Genomic DNA, 15722 nt, shown 5'->3' on the forward strand with positions numbered 1-15722 from the left:
ATTAGAAAAACACATTATATAGGAAGTCTCTCTAAATACTGCAGCCCATCAATTCAAGGTTTTCTAATTTTTCACATACATTGTTATTTACCTTAAATATCTGGTTTTAGATTAAATCCTTAACCAGAGATATTATTAAAGATTAATTACAACTAACCACACTTTAGTATGATTAACATAGTCTGGGGGGGAAACAATGCATGACCAATCAGTAACTTTAAGAGGTCTCAAATAACCATTTTAATCAAAAGAATCACAAAATAATTACTAATCAATAAACCTATCATGCATTATCATGTATTTGAGTATTTTATACAGAAGACATAAAAGTTCTAAAACTAGTTTACATTATTTAAATATCATTTTTGTGCAAAATTATTCATTGTCAAAATATTATTTATTATGGATTGGGTTAAAAAAAATCTGCTTCCAAAGCACAATATTTAAAGTTCCCTTAGAGAACAATTATAAAGAAAGCTGCTAACTTTTGGAACTGTAGAAAAACTGTTTTAAAATTAAATTGCAGGTGGTTGGCAGCAGTGTGTTCAAAATGATCTGCAGAGATTTGCAAGCTAGGTATATGATTTATTCACTATGGACTTGGGGAATCTAATGTCTGCAAACTGAATGCCTTAGTTAACAAAAGTACTCTGTGCAGATATATTAAAATAGTACACACTTGCTTTGAGTTCTGGAAGTCACTGTTTTGCTTACGTAAACGAAACATACAAGAATGTCAAAAGATGAAATATTCTCTAATGGTTGTTTTCCCAATTTAATTCATCTCTTGCTGGCAAGTGAATACCATGGTGCTATGCACTATGGGAGCCCAATTGCTTTATGCAAGTAATTAAAACATGCCCTGGAACCACAGGAGTCATATACTCCTTTTCTCCACCACTCCCAAATATCAATTCCTTACAGCAATGAAGAGAATTCTGAAAACAATCACTTTACCTAAACACTTCCACAATGAAATCATTGTAGCGGAATACAAATACAAAAGTATCATGCCTATATCCACAGAAACAGACAAAAAGTGGCTAGCATCTGTAGGCCAATTGTCCAAAACATAATAGCAAATAGGGAGAGGTAAGGTATTATAGAAGCAGGGAACAGAAATACAGTACTGAGGTTTATGTGGCCTATTAACTGAGAGACAAGAGAGATTTACGGCTAATATGAGGGTTCAGAGGAGAACAGAGAGATACAAGAGAGAAGCTGGTTATTGGTTCTTAGCTGCTTATCCCTTACTCCCACGATAAAACAGCTCAAAACAGCTGAATTAGCAGCCTCAATACAGAGCTGAAGTTCATTGACTCGTTGGCATGCATCTGTCTTGGGAGACAATGGAAGAGTGCTCCTTTGGGGGTAAAGTCAAACCATTGGAGAATTACAGCACCTGCTGTGGCTGTAGAAACCAATATGGGAGGAACATGTTTTATTGCATGTGAGGCAGGTGAAGGTGTCCGGTTGTGCTGCTACAGGTGCACCGTGGCATTTCTTCTTTCTGTGCTGCTCCCAGTGGTCATTCCTCCTCTGGTCACAGCTGTGGATACACAACCTGGCTGTCTGTCTCCTTGAAATCGTCTGCAAGGGATTTCTATACAGTGGGGTTAATGTTGCCAGCCTTCATGTTACATCTTTGTAATGAAAAGTTGGTCTGCCAAAAGGCCAAGTGCCTGAAGTCAGCTCCCTGTAGGGCACGTCCTTGGGGATCCTGCCATCTTCCATTCTGTGGACATGATCAAGCCAGTGTAAAAGCCATGTTGGGCTTAGGAATGCACATCTTCGTCTGAGACTCTGTCCTGCCATGTGATGTCCAAAATCTTCCTGATGCAGTGCATACATCTCTCCTGACGGGTGTGATTTGCTCATTGCTCATTTCCATAAAGTAGTGCGCTCAACAAGCAAGACTGATAGACCGTCATCTTGGTATCGGTTGTTAGCATCACATTCTTCCATACCCTTTCGGACAGGCGAGATATTGCTATAGCTGCCTTGCCAATGAGCATGTCTAGCTCAGTGTCAATGGAAAGGGTGCTGGTTATGGTGGAGCCCAGGTAGACAAAATCATCTACCACTTGTTTCGTGTGGTCACCAGTGCTGATGCATGGAGTGATGGCAACAACCTGAGCTTTATTTTGGCACAATACCACACTGCCCCATGCCAATAAGAACCAGTAAGAAATTGTCCGCATGTACTTCACAATAAATTTAGGACCACCAGCATTAAAGAACATTGTGCAACAATAACCTTTTTCATCTGATAAAACTGTTGCAGATCTCAAAACTAGTTGCTCTGTAATGGATATACAGGATATGGAGTCGCTGACATTTATTTTGGACTGCAGGGGCATAATTACTTCTGTTCCTCATTTCAAGCTTATGAGGAAATAAACAACTGGAAATTAGTAAGCAACTTCAGCTCAGAAGAACATGTAGAAAGTGTGTGCCGCATAAGCTTCATATGTGTGCATGATATTAAGAAATTCTATTTGTTAAGCAGATCTATGTTTGCAAAGTCTGCTGTTTGATATGCAGACAATTAGTATTATCTTCAATAATACACTTCAAACAAAAATGAGCCACAGCTTCAGCCCAAAATTAACTCTTTTGAAGTTTTAAAGTGCCTGGATACTCTTCTTTAGTATAGTAATATTGTGGCCCAAGGCAATTTCTTTTCAGTATTTCAAAGAGAACGTTCCTTACCTTTAAATCAGCATTACTGAAGCAGACATGCATAACTATAAGAACTACCTAATCAATTCTATGTTCTGTACAATGGCTTGGATATCTTAGGTGCTAAGTATCTGCTGAATAATAGTTTTAATAACATCACTCTTTCAAATACTTTTCTTTTAATCTCACTAGCTCCGAACCCAGTTGTGGTTCCTGCCAACAAAAGGGGGGGATTTTCACTGACTCCCCTTCCCCCCCTGCAGCCCCCAGAGCTACCTTCCACACTATTCTAAAGGGTTCGCCCAACTTCCTGAGGTTTGTGGTGGGGTGGGGTATATGGAGCTGCAAGATAATTGGTGATAACTGATTCCCTTCCCCTCCCCTTTCTCATGCAGTAGCCTTCACTGGATTGGAGCCAACTTGTCTTACTGGTGTGTGTAAGCTTTTTACACACTTACAGCTTTTTAATACAAGCTTGCTTTTTTAAAGTTTTTTTAAATTGAATTTTCCAGGCAACTGATCTTGCTCTATATCAGGGTGGTCCAGCACATGCACCGTTCGAAATCAACCAGGTGCTGGGCGCACTTTGCAATAGAGGGCGGTCCAATTGTAAGCAATTTGAGAAGACTTGTTGCTATGTATGGTGCCTGAGGCTCCAGATGAAAATTGCCACTGCTGGTGCTGCTGCCCAATTGGTCTGCCACTGCAGGCATTCGGAGACGGAAACAGGGAGGGAGCACAAGAGGTGGATTAGCTGCTCAGTGTTTGCCAGCGAGCTGACACTTTGAAAAGGAGACAGAGCCAGTGAGTAAGGGAGGGGTCGCAATGAATGGGTTAGCTGCTGACTCTTTGGCGGCTTGCAGAGAAGGAGAATGGAACAAGAAAGCCAACCTTGGACCTTGAACTAAACTTGAACCTGAAGACATTCCTGACCAGTGTATTTAAAAAAATAAAATAAGGAAAACATATAAAGGCAATAGTAGTACAAGAATACTGAACACAATCATAAGGATTTGAAAAACAAACAAACAAATTAAACAAAACAGCCAACATACAATGACAAGACAGTTTCATCCAGTAGGGTGGGAAAAGAAAAAGCAGACAGCCTTCATCTGCCTCCATCCCCAGTTTGCTTTTTAGGGAAAAGGTTCACCATTGTCCTTCTCCCTTCTTGCCCAATACTCAGCATCACTCCTTTCTTCCTTAACACTGGGAGAGGGTGGGAGCCCCCTTAGCAGCTCCTTTCATTCTGCCTATTTTTGTTATTCTGGCATCAGTGCCACAATATTTTGTGGGGGGCCTTACTTCCAAGCAAATGCACCCTGTACTGGCCCATGGTACAATATTCACAATATGCTAATTTAATTCAGTGTGTGGTCCCTGGGTTGTGTGTCAAAGTACTCTTGTGGCTCACTTGATCTGAGAGGTTGAAAGTACAGGGCTTTTCAGCAATCTTTCTTCAAAACACTAGTGATGGTGCTGCTAGGCTCCAAATTTTCATGTTTTCCAGTGTATCCCAAGCTTGAGGACTTAACACTGGAAACTAGGATGCCCTTGCTACTCATTCTCTTTCTGGGTTTGTTACAACAGACAAACCCAAATGCCTCCTCTGCTCCAACAGCCACTAAACTATTACAGGATCTGATAACATCAGCCATACTCAGCGCTTTTCTTCTAGGGAAAAAAGGCCTGATATTGCATACCCTTGATTATCCCCAGAGAAAAAGCACTGGCCATACCATTAGGGGTTTATTCATCTGCTCATCTTCAAGCATTAGTGTGTGTGTGTGTGTGTGTGTGGTTTGTTTTTGTTTTTTTACATACCAACTATGCCCTCGTGTAGTCTATAAATGACAAACAAGTTTACTTTAAAACAAAAGAACAAACTGACCAAAAAAACCCCAGTGAAATTCAAAACTGAAATATTCAGAATCCAGCAGGAGAACATCTGTTGGGACTAGCCGCTGCTGACCTGAAAATCATACTTATTCAACAAAAACAACTGTAAAAGGAGACTGTGTAAATTACTGAACTAACATTTACCTGTTACTACCATTCTCTTAATTTGGAGCTCAGTCATGACCAAGGTAAAGACAAGTGTTAATGTAAAGGCAAGTCATAAAGACAAGTGTTGGTGTAATGTAGCAAAGGTAAGCATTTTTGTTTTCACCAATTACTGCAGTGGTGAAAGTGAATGATCACTTCACTTATTCATATAGGGTTTTCATAAAAAAATGTCACAGGCCATACCTCTTGCATTTCATGACCTTTCAGTCCCTTTGTTTCTATTTTCTATACATACATTCTTTAGTAAGCACACTGTCATGTGTGAAGGAGAGTGATTGTGCATAATCTTGACAACTATACACCTGATAAATACACTACTACTGCACAATACAATATCCTTATGACTCAGTGGGATTTAGTGCAAAACTAGTTCATGCCACAAAGAACCCCAAACACTTAAAAAAAGATTTGCTGTAACATTCCCAACTACATCAGTGACATTTACACTACTCTTTCTAGCTTCTAGGATTTTGCAAAATACTTTTGTCTTGAAATTATTAATTGTTTTAAAACAATAGCTGAATATAAGCCAAACTGCTTCTTCACTAGTCCAAAAATGAATTAGGGCTATTATTTATTTTCTCCATCCCCCGTTTAATTGAAGACACTCTTGCTTAAAATAGACCACTAAGATAGACAAGTTTTTCACTTGGGAGATACAACCTAAAAGAAAACTTTAGGTGGGGAAACTAACCTCTCAGAGACCCAGAGCAACTGATTTATTTACTATACATTACTAATGGATAAAGTTTAAGACTTTGATACACCCCTAGTACTCACTTTGATGTCAGCAGTGAAAAATAACGGCTCCTTTTGTGCTCACTTTTAAAGCACGGCATATATTTTTAATGCCTTTTTGACAGCATCAGTTCTGAGTTTTCATGATAAGACAATGCTAAGTAATACAATGCATGTAAAATTTTATTTCCTGACATTGTTTCAAGATTTTGAGGGGGGAAAACATTGGGGAAAAGCACATACACCAAATTAATTCAAAGCTAGGCTACAAAGAAGGCAGAGCCAAACAATGTGAGGCGAAGTGTTTTAAAAAAAGATGTAAATTAAAGATTGAGGGAACAAACTATACTACAAGCAGATATATGGGAATGTTTTCTTAAAAGTTCCTGCTCATCTGTACACTTGTTTTAGGCACGTCCAAATGATGCATGATCACCAACGCGCAGGTCCTTTTGGACCCAGAAGAGGGCAGAATGGGAGAGGAGCAGAATGGAATAGGGTGGGGCGTAATAGGGCACCCACACACAAAATGGTCGTGGTCTGTAGAAGCAACAGAGGTGCAGAGTTTTGTAATAGTATTTCTGGGCACTGTAATGCTACATTACACCTGAGGGAAACAAATTTCTGGGCATTTGCCTTTATAAAAGGGGGGTGGGGTGGAGGAGAGGTTGCTCCCTCCAGGACTGAGAAATAGAATTGTGATGGCTAGTTATAGATTGTAGGTCTATTATCCAAGAACATCAGGTATGTCAAACTTCAAAAACTTCTGGTTTTGAATGCAACTTCTGAACTTTTAATTTAAAATATCACTCATACCACTAATAGCTTTCACCAAACAAGCTTCCATCATCTTCACGTGTAGATAGAGGTTGCTTCCCTTAAGGAGAATCTGGTCATTTCCTCCCCCCACCCCAAACCATGAGAACTTAGAAGGGGCAAGAGGCAGATACTTTAAAAAGGCAACCAAGGGAAAGTAATGCCTTGGCATTTGCGTTTCTAATAGTTGACTTGTTGGTAGCAACATGTATGGGTTCAGCGCAAGAAGCGCTGTGGATTAGTAATTTCCTTTCCTTCTGACTTCACTGTTTACAATCCCTGTCCTCACCATATGTATGTATTTCAGTATCTCAAGACTATACTTCATTAATCTGATGAAAGTGGACTGTAGTCCATGGAAACCTATGATAAACAGACTTCTGCTTGCACAACTGGATTTCTCCTGCTCCCAGGGGTCCCCCAATCCTGCAGAGTGTGGAAGATTAGCATATACATGACTAAGCCATTTCTCACCTTCTCACCCCTTGCCTTTTCCTGTAAGACCTATTACAGTCGTTAAGAGTCGTCAACAGGCTCATCTCAGCTATCTGCCAATCTCCGATTCCCACCACCCTTCTAAGTAATACCCCTCCCCACCTTCTCAATATATAGAAGGATCTGGTAACTTCTGTTTCAGTGTATCTGAAGAAGTGTGCATGCACACGAAAGCTTATACCAAGAACTAACTTAGTTGGTCTTTAAGGTGCTACAGGAAATAATTTTTTACTTCGACAATGCATATTATTGCTAGCTAGCATGAGAAGCGTTTAAGACCACACAGCTGTACTGCTGATAGGCAGACCATAGAAATGTTGTTAGTCGGTTCTGTGTGACGTCATTTCCGCTTCTCCCCTGAGGGAGGTATTTTCCTGTCCCCCCCCCCTTTTTCAACCAGCGATGGCAGCAAACATATATCTAACTGCTTCAGTCGCAGGAACATGCCTGAGGCTGTTTCTACTGTAAATATAAGTATTTTACCTGCATAGTTTTTACTGCTGCAGTTGCTGAGAGCCAATGCATGTCTATGAGTAAGTAAATCATATTTTAAACTCAATTTTCAGTCTGTTGTCTGATTCTTTGTTAAGTGAGGTAAGAAAAGGGGAAGTCAGCTTGCTTTGGAGCTGAACTTATTTAAAAGAAGGCTTCAAAGCCTATGCCTATATGCTTTCCATTTTTGTGCTATGGATAAGACTTTAAACTCTGCTCAGTGTATGCTCAACCCACACATGTGGGGACCTGGAAGAATAAATTGCAATTAATGTATCCTCTGCTACTCATTAAAACCCATCCCACAAAGAACAGATATTTGGGGGGCTGAAGGGAGGCTGGTATGTCTGCTCATGTGATGTTTGCTGCCACAGAGCTCTCTTGCTTTCCCAGAGTAACTAAATTCTTAAGAGCATCCATTCGCAAGATGTTTTTTACATGCTTTTAATCTGAACCTATGAAGATCTCTCGTCATGTTAATAAGACTCCTACAGTATTCCCATAAACTCTCTATTCTTGAATCAAGATATGGATCAAACATGCCTGAGAGATCAAATACCACAATCTCCCTCTTTTAAAAGATACCAAGCTTTTTGTCAACTTCTAGTTATGTCCAAGAGGACTGCTACGGCCAAAGAAAAATACAACTTCGTTTCCCCAAAAAGTCCACATGCCACATGGCAAAGCACTTTTGAAACTTAAAAAGCAGTTTGTGGTATGGCAGGGTAACATCCCACTCAAAGGAGGGGAGAGTAAAATACAACCTCCACGGCAAACCCAAACAGCACTTAAGATCCCAGCCAATGCCTTGGGTACCATGTTTCCCCAAGTTAAAAATATGCCAGTTAGTTTAGTAACTTTTCTATGCAAAGAAATGTTGTGTTATGTTTGCAGCAACAAGAACTATATGCGCTATCTCCTTGGCTGGAGACTAAACTGGTTTGCTGTGACATAGAACATAAAGAACACCAGCAATGATCTCTTCTTCCCAAAGGAGCAGCCATAGCAGCTCAAACTAGAGAGGCTGGGTTTCATGCAGTCCTCTTATTGTTATATTCTGATACCTCAAAGAGGATTAATTGATCAATATTTACACAGTTCTTTCAAAATATAAAGTGCTAACAGCCCAGATTACATCACAGAGGTCACATAGGGTCACAGAAACGGTGACCTTTCTTAACCATGAAATTGTCAATCCTTTCATTTTTCAGATCTGGGCATGCTCAAGACTAAAAAAAAAAAGTATTTGGTCAGACCATTAGGAGCAGCTGTAATATAAGATGGTCGAGAAAAGAAATCTACCCTAATTCTCGATTCTTTACCACTATTACATCTACACCCGCTAAATGGACAGAAGAAAATACACTTTTAATGAATGCCATGGATTGGAAGAAGTACTTGGAAGACCATATGAGAAGGAAGATGTGGGAAAGTTCTTTATTCCACTACTGATTTTAAAATACCATTTTTACAGAATGCCACAAAACTGGTTTTCAACACCATTTTGCACCACAGTCATCCAAACGTAGCATGAAAAAATATTGACCTATCAATCAAATAATCAAAGGTGTTCCTTCTTAGAAACTGAGCTTCCCCTCCACCTGTCACCACAGGGCTTTTGCAGAACTATCTTTCCCTGAGGGAAGTTAAAAGAAGCAGTAAAGCTGCTTATAAACAAACAAGTTGTCTTTTCCATTTTATTGCAACTTTAAAAAAAAAAAAATCAATACTTACTACTGGAAAAAGTCTTATGTAATCCGCTTTGCAAGATCCACCTGAAAAGCAGTTATGCAAATATCCTAAAATAATAAAGTTGGGCAATTTCTTGACCTGTCATATTGAAGCTGTTTTTTCGGAGTTATAGAAACTTTGTCGCATTGTTTTATAGTGGTTGAGCAGTTAAGCCTAAAATTGTGCATGTTGGGTTACAAGTATGAAATTTGGCACACAGATGCGTTGTTCCACACTAAATGTTTTTCTATGGATCCGCTAAGCAATGCCCTCTGGAGGATTATAACAGTAACAGGAGTGGTTAAGACTAAAATTGCACAGTTCAGGTTAGAACAATGAAACTTGGCACACTTATTCATCAGCCCATGCTGAAACTTATTTATACAGATCCCACTAACAATGTGCACGTCTGCCTTTAAGTTCTGTGATCGCTGTATGGTTCAAGAAATCTCCAATGATCATACCAGCCTGCAGGGATATAGCTGCTATCAGCTCACTGCAGCCCCCAGCCTCATAAGGACCACCCCTCCCCTTTCTATCATCATTTGTTCTCCTCGGGATCATTTCCTGCCCTCCTCAGCAGTCCTTATGCTATAGCAGAATACTAGTAGGGGCTGTGGTCAGTGCAGCTTTGAAACAGTTTAGTGTTATAGGATTAGGATTTCCTATTACATTATGAACATGCACAGCCTACGTTTCATTTTTATTGTCTATGTACATCCATTTTACATTTGTCATCTAATTTTACTAAGAATTTACCACCACCACTAGGAACTTTCTCTTGATACAGAGAACATTCGTTCACAAGTGAACTGTGTAAAGATTGAAACTTATTTATTTGAAAATGAGAATAGGGTGGGTCATTATCAGGGAATGTTTAGGCATTATCACTGCAAGTCCATGGCAAGGTTTGATGTTTCTAATTGAAAAAGCACAATTTGGTCAAATATGTTGGCTTAACTGCTCCACTACAGATTTTGTGAGGCAGACGGCTACGCTACTGCTCACATTTCAACTGCTGTTTCAACTTTTACTCATAGTAGACTAATTGAAATTAATAGACCAAGTCATGGCCATTAATTTCAGAGGGTCTATTCTTATTCTTTTTAAAAAATAAGCATATAAACAATTGCTACAACAGTAAATAGCAAACAGCTTATACCAATAAAATCACGGACATCTGTCACGCTTTATTAGGTTATTCTAAAAGGTCGTGCCACATTTCCCTGGGGTGTTAGGCGTTACTTGAGTGCAACCCTTAAGGTTTGCTTGAAAATGTTTATCAACATTTATGATTGAGCATTAATGTCTATATTGAGTTTTTTGTTTTCTCTTTTTATTTCATGAACATATGTGTTCGTCTCAGGAAACCTTCAAAGCTGCTTATACTGAAAACCACAAAAATTAAGTAACAATAGCCTAAAACAGGTTTGATATTTAAATAAAAATTGGAAATCGGTACCAAAAACTAGAGGTGGCCTTTAAAAAGTACAAGATGAAACTAATTTGCATATTCTGAATATTTTAAGCCATTGTGTATATTAAAAACAGTGGGAGGTAACCAAAAGCTGTGCAAGTGCAAGATTGCTCATAGAATAATTCCTTGCCTCTGCTCACGATTCAGCCAACTGTGCCCTTGAAAGGCCTCTCCTGAGGCCTTGGAGACCATAAATAAAGGCCTTAGGCAGAATAGAGAGCTGTACTAAGAAGGAAGGGTAGGAATATTCCTCTTCATTTAGCATCCTTAAGCTTTTCTCTATCCCTGTGCTCTATCTTACGAGCACAACAACTCAACCAATATCCTGGACCTTTTTTAAGGTTCACACACACACACAAAATACATGCAATGTTGCTATATTATATACAGGCACAGCTACATAAGAATACCATGTTTGAACAGCAATAGATTTGATGTGCTGAACTGGGGTAAATTGGTTTAAAAAAACCCCAACCTGCCTTTGAAAGCTATTTATTAGAACATTTTAAATGAGAAAGAATATTTTACGGTTCCTGTCACCTCACCTTCCAAAGGATACTGTAGAGCTGGGAAAGGTTCCGAAAAGGGCACCTAAAATGGTAAATAGGATGGAGCAACTCTCCTATAAGGAAAAGTTGAAGCATTTGGGACATCTTTAGAGAAAAGGCATGTAAGAGGTGACATGACAGAAGGTGACATGACTGAAATAAGTATGAAATGGAGAAAATGGATAGGGAAAGGTCTTTTTCCATTTCACATAACACTAGAATATACATGCAATGAAGCTGAATGTTGGAAGATTCAAGACAGGTGAATGGAAGAGCTTCCTTACCTAGCACATTGTTAAACTATGGAACTCACTTCTGCAGGAGGCAGTGATGGCCAGCAACTTGGATGGCTTTCAAAGAGGATTAGACAAATTCGTGGAGGCCAAGGCTATCAACAGCAACTAGCCATGGTGGCTATATTCTACCTAGACTGTGAAAGGTAGCCTGCCTCTGAGCACCAGTTAGTGGGGATTAAAGATGGGCAGGGTGATCTCGCAATCAGGTCCTGCTTACAGGCTTCCCAGATGCATCTGGCTGGCCACTGTGAGAACAGAATGCCATTGACCTGATCTTCTTATGTCCCTATACCAGACCATGCTCTAGGGTTCAAAGAGAGCAAAGAGGAGCTGCCTAGGTCAGCTTTAAGGCGCCCTGTGGGTCCGGTAGGCAATGAAAGGCACATGTGCTGTCAAGCTACTTGGCATCTTTATATATCTGGGGCACAGCCCTCCAGAAAAGTGTGTGGAAGACCTGGTAAGCCAAGTTACATGCCCCTACAGCATGTCTCTGGGCTGAATCTGCACAGTGCAAACAACAGAAGCCTGCCCAATCTGCTATGAATATGTTTGACACAATCATGATCCAGTTGTGTCTTGGGTCAACTTTGCATCCAGCCAACAGAAAGTCAACATTTCAACCATAAGAAATCTGTACACCTTGTTGACCTCAGCTGTGAAAAACAAATATTATTGAAATGGTAATCCAATGACAATGCAGCGTTCACCCAGGTGATCTTAATGGACATAAAAGTACTTGCTGAGTATAAGGTAATAATGATGCAACATGAGATTAAAGCGTTTCCCTGAACTGTGCAATGCAAGCACCAATCTGGAAGCATACATGGAAGGGAAGTTGTTGATTTTTTTTAATTCTTCCAAATGTCACAGTATCAAAAACTCACAACCAAGATTGCTTTTTTAGTAAGAATGCCCATCTTTGTATACTCTGAAAAACTTTTCTTTCTTTCTTTCTTTCTTTCTTTCTTTCTTTCTTTCTTTTTTCTTTCTCCAAACCGTTATTAGGCATTACAGATATAGACCATCTTAAAGCATCCATATACGGCAGGCTTCCTCAACCTCGGCCCTCCAGATGTTTTGAAACTACAATTCCCATTAGCCCTGACCACTGGTCCTGCTAGCTAGGGATCATGGGAGTTGTAGGCCAAAAACATCTGGAGGGTCGAGGTTGAGGAAGCCTGATATATAGTGGTACCTCAGTCTACGAACAGCCCTGTTTACGAACTATTTAGTTTATGAACTCTGCAAAACTGGCAGTAGTGTCCTGGTTTGCAAACTTTACCTCGATCTAAGAACGGAATCCAAACAGTGGAAGGGCACCGGCAGCCCTCATTAGGGAAAACATGCCTCGGTTTAAGAACAGTTTCGGTTTAAGAATGGACTTCTGGAACAGATTTAAGTTCGTAAACCGAGGGACCACTGTACAAAATTTTTTAAATATATACAAAGAAGCAGCTATATAAGATATATAGTAACAGAAATTTTCATTGGAGTGTCTTCCTGCTAAATCGTGCTATTCACCACTCTAAGAGATACTATTGTCAGAAACTCAGTCACCCTTGCAGTTACCTCTGGGTTAATATCAGACAGGTAGAATCTGGTATTTGCATTGTGCCATTATGTTAAACTACCCAAAAAGGGGGATAACACGTGTTTACGTAGATGGTTGTACAGTGGACAGTAGAAACGGGGCAAGAATACACCCTTGTTTTACACCTTTCATGTTAGGAATATCAGAGGAGAGGTGACCTTTGATTTTGAGTTTGATTTGAGAGATGTTAAAAGAATATATATTCTGTATTCAGATCAACAAATGTTGATCAATTCCTAACTCTGCAAGCTTCATCCACAATATCACACGATCGACTGAATCAAAGGCACCATGGAAATCTACGAAAAACCACATTTTGTAGAAGCAGCTCAATTCAAAGACATGAACTTTTAAAAGATGCTTGTATAGATTTTGAATTTTGAATAAAACTGTCAAGAACGAACCATACATCATTATGTACAACATGACAAGTTTTCCAAACGATCAATTCAAAATGATAGCAATATTAATCACTTGCTTATGTCTTTTCTTTTTTTAAAAAAGGTCATTAAAATTATGTGCAAGAATAAAATAGGAAAAGGTTGACGTAAACTCTAAAGTACAGCATTCTTATTGACTTAAGACAAACTCTTCATTAGCAGAGAAGATTCTGTGCTTACTTCTTTTTAAATAAGCTATATGCTTGTTAGGCTATGCTATTATTTAGATGCTATCAAAAATTGATTGTTAGAACTACACAGAGGGTGCTATTCTTTCTTTAAGTCCCTTATTCATAAAATCCATTTTTAAAATCCACAGAAAGATAAATGCCAACAAAAATGAGAATCACAACAAAGTCTACCAGAGTTACTTACTGAATGGACTGGGTAGCGAACATATGCACAGGAACATGAAATAAATTTTTAAAAGTGAAACAAACTTGAACGAAAATATTTATCAGTACTGTACCTAAATCTTCAAAACTTGGAAAGGGCAATTTAACTGGGTGGGCAGAAAAATGGACCACAGGCCTACTACTCAGGAAAAAAGACAAAATAATTTCAGCTCAGAACTTAGTTTAAAAATGTATTCCTTACAAAACACAATGATGAGAATTTCCACCACAGCAAATAAGATTAAGCACTGAAATTTATAACACAGTTGATGATCAGAATGGTGGCTGCCTAGGAGGTAGCTTGCTGAGTTTTTCCATTCATATAACTGAAATATCACAACCATACTATATGTGAAGTTTCTTGCATCACTTTGAGTGTAATGGATTCTAAGTATTTATTTTTTGTCAAATTGTACAGACAAGGGTTCCCCCCCCCCTTTCCTTCCTAAATAAACTGGAAGGTTACTATTATATTTTGTTTATTTTTATATTTCATGGAGGTGCAAACATTTTATGTAATTTACATTGTGTGATTTGCTTGAAACAGTAATAATTCAAGACTTGCTGACAATAAAGATGTGGACTCTGATACCTCACTATAGTAACAGAAGAATGCATAAAGATTATCATCATGGTAACAAAAAAATCTGGCACTAACTAAAATGTAAACAAACATTTGATGGTTTAAATAGGGTGCATTCTGCAATATTTCATTATAAAGATGGGCATCTCTCAGTTTAGAAACATTTACCCATTTGTACTGAATATATTTATAAAATATAACATAATTCCAGTGTCAAACAATAATTGGATGATGTCATTCATCTGAGCAAATTAGAATAAGTTCTTAAAAGAAGGCACGGCTTTCAGGCACAATGTGTTTATTTAAGCCTACTTCTCATTAACAAGAAAAGAGCTTATTAATAACATTAAAAGGCAATTTTATCGACTTCTACATGTAATTTATTTCAGCAGAATCCAATACTTGAATTTCAGTAGCAGATGCTCCAAATCTTTGATGTTCAAATGAAAATTTCAATTTATAGTAATCACATAATTAGAAATATGACTAGTAGAATTATAAACACCTAACCCCCAGTTTAATTAGAAATAGTCCAATTAGAAATAGTAACAGTTTAAAAGACCTTCATTTCCTTGTGCTAAGAATTGATGCTTCACATTTACTATTCTTTGAATTTCTCTGTACAAAAGGCGCAAAATTGAAACTATTTTAAGGATAGTTATATGTTGAAATATAATATAGCTATAACAGAGCCTGTGCTTATTTTCATTTGAGGAATCAGGCTATTATGCATTTATTCATTTGATAACTCAAATCTGTACAGTCAATTATTAAAATATATGCCCTGAAACCATATGCCATTATGAAAAGATATTCAGGTGTATACAATATGAATGTCTTTACTATTAATTTCTATTGAAGAATATTCAAACAAAATATCTTAGAAAATATTTAGTATTATATTAATTAGGTATATTCACTGACCAGCCACAATTATCCACTTTTTCATATTTCAAATTTTCATCAGGTTTAGTTATAACACAGTTTGAGATGGTTGAGCAATAATTAACAAAGCAATTAATCATACATAGTAATTTTTTACACCTTTAAAATGTCTATATTACACTCCAAGCCTTACACAAAATAAATTGTGTATTTAGGATTTTTTCAATTAACTAATACAAAACAAGAAGTAGATTCAAAAATACTGTGGAAAGACCACAGCACAACAACCAACAAAGGTAGCAAAGAAAATGACATTTTAGTCATGCAGACCTCAAAAATTATTGTCCCAAATATTGCAACACTGTTGGACCCTGTCATTAAAAAAAAACCAAAAAGTGCATCATTAAGATAACTTTGTAAAAAATGTCACAATGGTCATATCTGTTTATCTTGACATGTAGAACTTAGAAATGCCACCATGGAACC

General features: G+C 38.2%; 1 protein-coding gene across 1 annotated transcript in view; it reads right to left on the reverse strand.

The window, feature by feature from the left end:
* Nucleotides 1–15722, reverse strand: part of FBXL17 (F-box and leucine rich repeat protein 17) — a 145961-nt gene that overhangs the window by 105044 nt on the left and 25195 nt on the right. The gene's annotated exons all lie outside the window — the stretch shown is intronic.

The sequence above is a fragment of the Podarcis pityusensis genome (genome assembly GCF_964106645.2).
Source record: "Podarcis pityusensis genome assembly, chromosome: 11".
Taxonomy (NCBI): Eukaryota; Metazoa; Chordata; class Lepidosauria; order Squamata; family Lacertidae; genus Podarcis; species Podarcis pityusensis.